This window comes from Ostrea edulis, chromosome 5 (assembly GCF_947568905.1).
Source record: "Ostrea edulis chromosome 5, xbOstEdul1.1, whole genome shotgun sequence".
Taxonomy (NCBI): domain Eukaryota; kingdom Metazoa; phylum Mollusca; class Bivalvia; order Ostreida; family Ostreidae; genus Ostrea; species Ostrea edulis.
In genome coordinates, this window is record NC_079168.1 from 43,042,546 (window position 1) to 43,052,117 (window position 9,572).

The following is a 9,572-nucleotide window of genomic DNA, read 5'->3' on the forward strand; positions in this document are numbered from 1 at the left end:
AAGAAAAGTTTGTAAATTTGCAAAAGTTAATTTCATGAACTTTTGCAATCTAGCCAAGGGCATTGTACCAATACTGTTACCCCCGCCATGAATTAATATAACGTCAGGTTTGCCCCTTTTTTGAACAATACTTTTAACTATTGGCTCCACCTCCTCCCACACCATACCGCTCTTACCGGACCAAAAAATTGAGATATTGTGCTGTAGTAGATCCATATGCTGGTTTCCGAAATGCTTTTCTGCGTGGCGGGCAGCATGATTAATAATGGAAGAGCCAATGATCCAGACAGTAGTACGGGAACCTACAAACTTGGGTATTCAATTAGAACACGAAATGTTGCAGGTATACTAAAAAATTTAAACTTTAGGCTCTGATATAGGAATTAAATGCGTCAGATTTCCATCTGCCTCTAGCCTTAATTTCATCTTCGGGGATTCCTTGTAAAAACAAATGGGTAGTTCCACCTATTCTGAATGAATGAGACTTAAAAATAGAGGTATCTAAACCGATAAATTCAATAGACCTGTGCAATAATGATGTAAATTGATATCTAGTGAGCGGTTTGGCGTTAAGGTGGCAGAAAAATGGGCCACGTGATTGGGGTCTAATGGGCAAAAAGTTGTGCAAGTGCTTGAACAATGAATCTGTTTGGGAGTTCAGTGGAATGTGCAAAGTAGAACCCTTATTGTATTGATCCGTTTTTGAACCAGTTATAAACAACGAAATATGTTCATCGCCTATTGATACGTCATTGTACAACAGTGTAGGAGTGGCATGACTAGTGAAGGTAATTTCGCCAACCCGCAACAATGCAAAAAATGCCAACTGAAAAGCGGTGGAAAACATAGTGGCTTTGTATGAGCTTGAACAAACTACAGGCAGGATAGGTATTAACTGGTTCAGTATACGAAGAGTGATAGGGGAACGGGTATCCTTTGCTGGGTTCAGCCTATGGAATCCCTCTAGCATTTTCCTTACTATGAATGCCCTAGTATTGTCAATACCGCCCTCTAACTGAATTTTGTAACTAATGCCACTTAGGTAACACCTAGCGGTTGAAAACGATACTTTGTTGGCACTCAAGAAAGCAATATAGTTAATAAACTGGTCAACTGGTGGGGGCCAACATAACTGCAATTTATATTTGATACGAAAGTTCAGAAAAGAGTTTAGGGCTTTTTGATAAGTTGATGCTGTGTTTTTTGCTATGGCGGCGTCAAGCAAACAATCTACTTGAGGTCTAAAAGAGTCAATAATGCCGGAGGTATGAGGGCTGGATTCTTGTCTGCATGTGGAGCGAGGGTCCTGAATTTTTCCCACTGAAATCGAGAAATAGAGTCTGCAATGGAATTTTTATAGCCCGATATATGAGTGGATTTAATCTGGATGTTGTACTTCAGGCATAACAATATTAGTGGCCTTAAGAGAGACATGACGCGCTGAGACTTACTAGACTGAGAATTTAGTATGTGTACCAAAGCTATGTTGTCGGTGTTTATAAGCAATTTCTTTGCTTTAAAATGATCAGCCCAGACCCAAATAGCTAATAAGATGGGAACTAGCTCTAAAAAAGTAATATCCCGTCGTACCTCGTTACCCCATGAAGATGGCCAGGAAAATACTGCCCAATGATTCTGAAAAATTGCACCTCCGCCGTAGGATCCGCAACTATCGGTAAAGAGGTTAAGGGCCTGGTTAGTAGACCAATGTAATTCTGGAAAGGGGGAATACCCATTGTAATGCTCGAGAAAATTGAGCCAAACATTTGCGTCGTCTCTGATTGCTTGTGTAACTTTGATTAGAAAGTAAAGTTTCCGTATGCCAATGGTGGAGTTATAGAATCTGCGGTTAAATGCCCTGCTGCCTGGAATGGCTTTAGCAAAGAAATTGAGGGAGCCGCATAATGATTGCATTTCTTTAAGGGTAACCTTTTTTAAAGCGACTAACGCATGAAGTTTGGACTGAAGTTCTTGAATCTTATTGTCTGGTATAAAAATGGTCTGTGCTACCGTATCGATTCCCAGACCTAAAAAACACAATCGTGTGGTCGGGCCTTGTGTTTTTTTTATGGTTTATTGGAACGCCTAATTCCTCACAAGTTGCCTGAAAATTATTGGCAATATCTAAACATTGTGAAGTATTTTGTTTACCAACGAACAAGAAATCGTCAAGGTAATGGGTGAGATTTTGATTGAGTGCCTTTCGGCCTACTAGCCAATGGAGGAATGATGAAATTTTTTCGAATGTTGAACAAGCGATGGCACACCCAAACGGCATACACATATCAAAGTAATATTGGTCTCGAATACACATGCCTAATAAAGCAAAATCTGATGGATGAATTGGCAAAAGTCTGAATGCACTAGACAAGTCCATCTTGCAAAGTAACGCCCCTTTACCCGAGGTTTGTATTAAGGAAATTGCCTGGTCGAATGAAGCATAGTGAACTGAACACAAAATGGGGTCAATATGCTCATTAACGCTAATACCTACAGGTGCCGATAGATTTGAAATTAACCTCCAACCCCCGTCTTTCTTAGGCAAAACGTCTATAGGGTTACAACGGAAATTGGGGAAAGGGGGGTTGGAAAAAGGTCCAGCTATACGTCCTAATGCGATTTCTTTTTCAATAATAGTCAATAACTGATTTGCATGTTCGCTTGCTGATTTCATGTTTTTCGGATGTAGGTAAACTCTAGGACCCGAGTAGTTCAAATAAAATCCGAAAGAGAAACCGTTAAGCAAAAATTGGGCATCTTCGGTATTTGGATATAGTGCTAAATATTTCGCAAGTACTGGGCGCTTAATTGGAGTTGAACCTAGGTTGATTAAATCTCGTCCGCTGTGGTTGAAAAGAATGTTTTGGTTTGTAATTTCGAAAATCGTTACTTTGTGGGGGATAGTTTTGAGCCGTGTTTGGACGAGGGGGAGTTGGGGTAGTAGACTTGGATTGAGGAGAGTTGAATGACCAACAGTGTATGCGGGGATGAGACTTGTTGCAGTGCATACAAACATGTTGGAATGTGCAGTGTGGTTTAAGGCATGAACCTTTAAAATTATAATCGAAACACTTGAATGCAGTTTTTGAGTGATTTGATGAGTAGGAGACCTGTGATTGCATATACATGAGCCATAACTCAGCATCAATGGAACCAAAGGAGATAGTGGGATTTTTTGAGATTTTTAGCCTGAACTGCCTATCGTACTCGAGCCAGTTACAATTTATTTGGAGGCCATGTGCCATGCGAATGGTATGGATATATTTCAAGATGGCCTGGATGTCGGAAGGGTGCCTAGCGAGATATATACTTGCGAATATTAAAAACGCATCGATCCAGTTATCGATCGTGGCAATTTTAATATGTTTGACCTTGGGTTCTGCAACTAATTGACCCTCTATGATTGAAAATTTGTGCGCATCATGGCCGTTTTCTGATTCTGAATCGAGAAGTTTTGACAAATCAACATATTGTTTTGCCCAAATTTTATCTTTGATGGCTTGAGGGACGTGAACCCCAAGCTCATCAGTGATGCTTATAAGAGGATTTTCACCTGTTATGTAGGGTGTATCAGGTGCTGCTGGTGGCTGTGTGGATACAGTTGCTTCCGTGATGAGGCTGGGAGGCTGCCTTAGTGGTTGAGCGAGAGGCGTGTCCTCTATCTGGTTCTCCACTTGGGGTTGGGTTGTCGAACGGGGTTGAGTCTGGGCAATAATTGCAGGGGTCGAAGTCCGTGTGGGCAATGAACGAAGTGTAGGGTGTTGTGCCGGTCTGGCATAAGGTGATTTGGAAGGGCGTTTCGTACGTCGCAACATTTTCGCAAATTATATATGTGTTTACTTTACCCAAATATGTTGGAAGTCAGTCGAGGACGGGCGATGGTGTTGAATTGGATTTCGTGATCGAGACAATTTGTATTTTCGTCGACATGGAACTCAAAAAGAACTAGCAATTCGCGCTTGCGCAGTAGATATACGCGGGTTAGAAAAGGGAAAGTGTCACGATAGGTGTTTGGGGGGATAGTGTCAAAACCGCGCAATTCTATCGAATGCGAGAGTTATGTTTCTTTGCCTGGACAAATACATGTTCTGTTCATTTCAATAACTGGACTTAACTCATAGTGAGTTAAGTCGGATTATTTAATGTGTGAACAATAGACATTTTTAACTTCTTCTTGATAACTATCATTCCAATTCTTTTCAAATTTGGTATGAAACATATTTGGAAGAAGGGGAACGTAAATTTAAGGATTCCTGCACCCCTGGGGCCTATGGTGCAGGGCAAAAACTGCCCCAAAATGACAAATTTTCAAAACTCTTCTTCTCAATGACCACACACATGTAAGAAAAACTAAATGCATAGTGATGTAGAGCAGGAAGTCCTCTACCAAAATTGTAAATTGCATGTTCCCCGGGGTAGGGGTTCTGACCCCAGGGCGGGGCCAAACTTGTTATATAGTGTTCATGTGTAAAACACTTAAATAACATTTTCTTTAGTGCTTTTGATACTAAATTGAAACTAAATGGATAGAGCAGTTAGTCTTTTACCAAAATTGTAAATTTGATTTTCCCCAGAGTAAGGGTTTTGACCCCAGGGTGGGGCCAAACTTAGTATATATAGTATTGATGTGTAAGTTTGCTGATACCGTAGAAAATCTAAATGCATATTTAGAAATAGCAGAAAAGGATGTACAAAAAATGGTGAATTTTACAACCCAGGGTTATGACTTTAGGAAGAGTTCAAATTAGTCATATATTTTGATGTTTTAATGTTAATGCACCTATTATTTAAAGCCTTTCATCAGTGTATGCACTTTTGAGGGCAGTGAAGTTTTAAGAACACATCTTGTTTTATACTGTTGATGAACATTAGAATTTAGCTCAGATATTAAGAACAGGAAATTTTTTCTAGATTTCATAGCCCATGGAAGTAGTGATACTTTTTCACTAGCATTCAGGTGACCGATAAGGCCTGTGGGCCTCTTGTTTGACATAGGCCCGACCTTCTGATGAAGGTTTGATGTCGTCGTCTTTTTTAAATAAACATGTGTTATAACGATCAATATGAAAGTAATATTTCAATGCAACATTCAACAGTTTACAATGAAAAGTAGAAGTGTTTGTGCATTTGGATTTTATTCACGTGGTTTCTTTGGATCTGAGGACGAGAGGAAATCCTGAGGCACTTCAGGCCTAGTAAGTAACGCTGTTGAGATTTATTAGGCCTACACTCAATTTGGCTCCAGATAAAAGAGACTGCTTCTGAATACTTGGTACCGCAGCATGTCGAGGTACTTTCGGTTATGCTTGTCCAGTAAGCAGTTGATTCCTTGTCGATGATAATAAAGGGAACATATTTTTGTTTTCTGATCGTAATTTTGAGTAGTTACTGATATAGGCTAGTTGGACATACATGTATTTTTGTTTTCTGATCGTAATTTCTTTTTAGTAATTACTGATCGAGTTGGCATTTTTATGGCCGGTAACTTCCATTATATGTCAGTAGGGTCAACATCATTTTAATTTTGCTATAAAAGAAATTCTAAATAAATACAGAATAACAAGTTATACGCTTTATTTCGGCTTGGTGTAAAAAGCGGAGGATGGAGGCTCCAAAATGGAGTGTCAAAGAGTGCAAGGGGTGGAGCCTCTTATGTCAATTTCAGCACATTTGCCTATTTTATCTGTCATTCAGTTTAAGACCCTAAAACCTACTCTCCATCTGCAATAAAGTGCCTGTCAGAATTAATTGCTGGATCTGCTGTCCCCAAAAAATCATTGCAAATAATTATGTGATGCATAACATTGACTAACTTCATCTGCAAATAGATTTACATTGTAAAGCCTGTAATCGCACAATACATAGGGTATTTGAAAACCAAAAAAAAAAAAAAAAAAAAACAGAAAGAGATTCAGGAAAAAATAAATAATGTCCTTTAGATATATCAAGAGCAGAGGGGTCAGAACATGGTTCACCTCAAAAATAAGTTTAGATGATCTCTCCTTTAGCAGTTAATTGTTTGCTTTTCAGCTATTTGATACCTAATTAAATCTGTCAAGACTTCATGGGTTACTGTGGGATAGCAGCAGTGGGACATAAATCTTATCAAGTTTAGATGTTAACATCTGTTGTCTAACAAGCACACATTGTACGTTCCCTTTTGTTTTTGATATCTAAAGGTTATTATTTTTTTGCTGAATCTCATGTTGATGTTTCTTGATCTTTTCTTTCTCTTTTCATTTTTTTGGAGAAAAATGATAACAAATGCTCTGATGTATTGATAAGGTTATTTACTGAATCTATAGAGTTGTTATTTTTAATTTTTCTAATGGTCTACACAAAAATTGAGTATGGGGATAAAATAGAGATTCATTCAGTGAACTTCAAAGGAATTACTTTTTAATTGTTTGGATAATGTGACATTCTAACGAATTCTCACGGAATATCGGGAAATTGGGATGACAGATCTGATAAGCAAGTGCTAAAATTTCAACATGATGCTCCACCTCTTGCATCATCTGACTCAACAGGCTCCACCCCTTGCACTCTTTGACACTCCATTTTGGAGCCTCCATCCTCCACATTTTACACCAAGCCCTTTATTTCATGCGTCGATATGCATAAACACGGAAAATATGTCATCCAAGCGGGGACAGTGTCAAAAGTAGTTCGGACCGGACGTGCTTTATCAAACGGGCGTGTGATAAAGCTAATGTTTTATCTCACTTTCAATATACACCACACGTATGAGATAAATATAACTTTTCTAAGGTGATGCTTCCATAACCAGAGATTCAGCATGGCAGATACGCATTTTTACACATCTCAAGTGGACATGGCAACAACATTAACTTTTATAATATCCTTTTTATAAACATGTTTAAAGGTGAATAACACCAAAACTACAGAGAAAATATATTTATCATGTTTTGTTAATTCACGGAAAACGTGTTAAATTTTCTGCCATGTAAAGAGTTTGGTCTATTTGTCCGTAGAAACTTGAACCATGAACGTAACTTTTGATTAGTTGCTGTTAGACAGGGCTCTCATATTTCATATGTATTCCTAGTGTCAAAATCTTCTTTAGGTACCAATGTTTTTGACCTTGAGGTTTGACCTACTTTTGAAAAACTTTAACCTTGGTCAATTCCAACAACAGAATAACTTTGCTGCCATATGGGAGCATCAGTTGTTCACAACCACATCTTGTTTGATTATTGTAAATTTCATCAAGCTCATGAAATATTTGTTTTTACACGGATTGTAAAAATATCCTTATTTGTATTCATAGGTGTAGCTGATTGTCAAGTTGCTGGATGCACATAGACACCTCAAAACAATCGCCGACTGCCCATAAAATAAAAAATGTAACTGACTTTAGCCATGTAAGTTTTGAAGAGAATGACACCACTTTAAAAAAAAGCATAAAGCATACAACATAGGACAAGGGAAATTCATATCCTGTGATGACCTTGACAAACTTTCTTCAGGAAAATTTGCTACATCTGGATGTATTATTGCTTCAAACTTTGAATTGCCTCCAATCGTGACAGGAAAGATTACACAATGTAAATCTAGTGCTGCGATTCAACAAGACGAGAAGAAATACAGTGATAACCACTCCCCTTATATGTACAAATGTCTGATACGTCATTGCACTGTCTTAGGTTGTATTAAAATGTTTGCCACCAATGCAGGTTTTCAAAACCATTTCCTTATTGGAAAACATGTACTTAAATTATAAATAAAAATAACTTACGACAAAACTAGACACCAGTGGGTTCAACTGTGCAATGAGGTGGTGTTCAAATGCAACAATACATGTATAACAACAACATCAACGATTCTAGGATAGGGTGGGCTGTACGAAACCCAGAAAAGTGACGAGATTCCACGAGAAGATAAGAGCATATCTCGGTAGAGAGCAAAATATCTGCTCGTACGTAACCTTGTTGATGTTGCTGAGGATTTGAAGAAGACAAGTGGTTACAACTGCTTTACAACTGATCCATGGCTAAGTGCTGCCCAGATTACGTCCTATTTCTCACGACTATCTATAATGTCAAAACAGAAAAGGAAAATTCAAAGCGTGAATTTGATGATGATTTGATTGTTGCCCTTGCAGCTATTGAGGAAGAAAACGTTGTAAACAATATTTACTCAGTCTGAATTGTAGTTCTGAACTAGTTGAAAAAAAATTCTGTTCTGAATATCTAAGTTAAATCTTAATAGTCAACAAAAGTACACATATAAAATTATTTCTTAAAACCCTAGGGATGGAAAATTCAGAATTTTTGTACATCTTTTACTGCTTTTCCTAATTATGCAATTAGTTTTTATACTATATCAGCTAACTTTAAAAAGTCTTTCAAATGATAAATACAATCATTATAATAATTTTGGCTTCATCCTGGAACCAAACCCTTACCCCCTAGGAATCATGAAATTTACAATTTTGGTAAAAGACTACTTACTCCTTCTGAATATCTATTTAGTTTCAGTTTAGTATCAATAGCATTAAAGAAGATATTTTTTTCAACAAATGTATTGCAATTTATAGGGCTAATATACCGGTAGGGGAAATGCCATTTTTAGGCAAAAATATAGGGATTATAGGGGTGGTCAAATATATAAAGTTTTCTAGGAAATATAGGGCTGCTTAAAGGCCTGTATATATGGCAGTACTAACTGCTTCAATGGCATTATTATGATATGACAGAAATGTAAATACTGAGATTACATTTCGAGATATGTATTACGATATATCACATTTCATAATCAATAATTTGTGCCTCTATGTTCTGAAATGAAACTAATTATTGAAATGAATTAGAGAAGAAAAAAAAGATATTTTAATTTTCTTTTTAATAAAGTATGAATATTTAACGAATGTGAAACCCAGTAATATGCATCGTAAGTAAATATACACATGCACTTGCAGCTGAAGCTCAGGTTGATAAAGTTTATTTCATTAGAATATATCAGAATTGATTTAAACAAATATTAAATGAGGAAAATGTCACTGTAACACACAGGTACATGTATATAAGATTTTTGTACAGTGTTCAATATTTTTTGTCTGCTTCATGTACATCTCTTCACGGTTACACATCTAGTTATGTAGATATTGATGTAAATCTAGGAGGAGAGTGTGTTAAGTTTATAAGCCCCCTTTGATCCAACAAAATTGGTCCATTTTACAATACCCGACGTGAAAAATGGATCTTCACTACTGGCCACCTACAAAATCAACAAGGAGTATAATTATTTTGAGCAAAGGGGCCTCGTTCAAAATTGTGAAATTTATAGACTTGGCTCCAGGACAGGGCTATTAATTATATAGTGAAAACGCAGGGACGTTAAACGATATTTAATCAACCAACATACCCTGCTGGCAGTGACATGCTGTGATGTTGCTCTCTATAACACGATGAGGAAACGGGGGTATTGATTGATTGTATCTTATTTAACGTCCCTCTCGAGAATTTTTCACTCATATGGAGATGTCGACATCAAGACCGGTGAAGGACTTCAACTTTAGGCCTATGCTCGGTGATTACAGCCATTGAGAA

General features: G+C 37.4%; 1 long non-coding RNA gene across 1 annotated transcript; it reads left to right on the plus strand.

The window, feature by feature from the left end:
* Positions 1-4,974: 4,974 nt before the first annotated feature.
* On the plus strand, positions 4,975-8,850 carry LOC130054534 (uncharacterized). The gene is made up of 2 exons (XR_008802810.1): positions 4,975-5,195; positions 7,292-8,850. It is a non-coding gene; the product is annotated as an uncharacterized LOC130054534 (long non-coding RNA).
* The last annotated feature ends 722 nt before the right edge of the window (positions 8,851-9,572 follow it).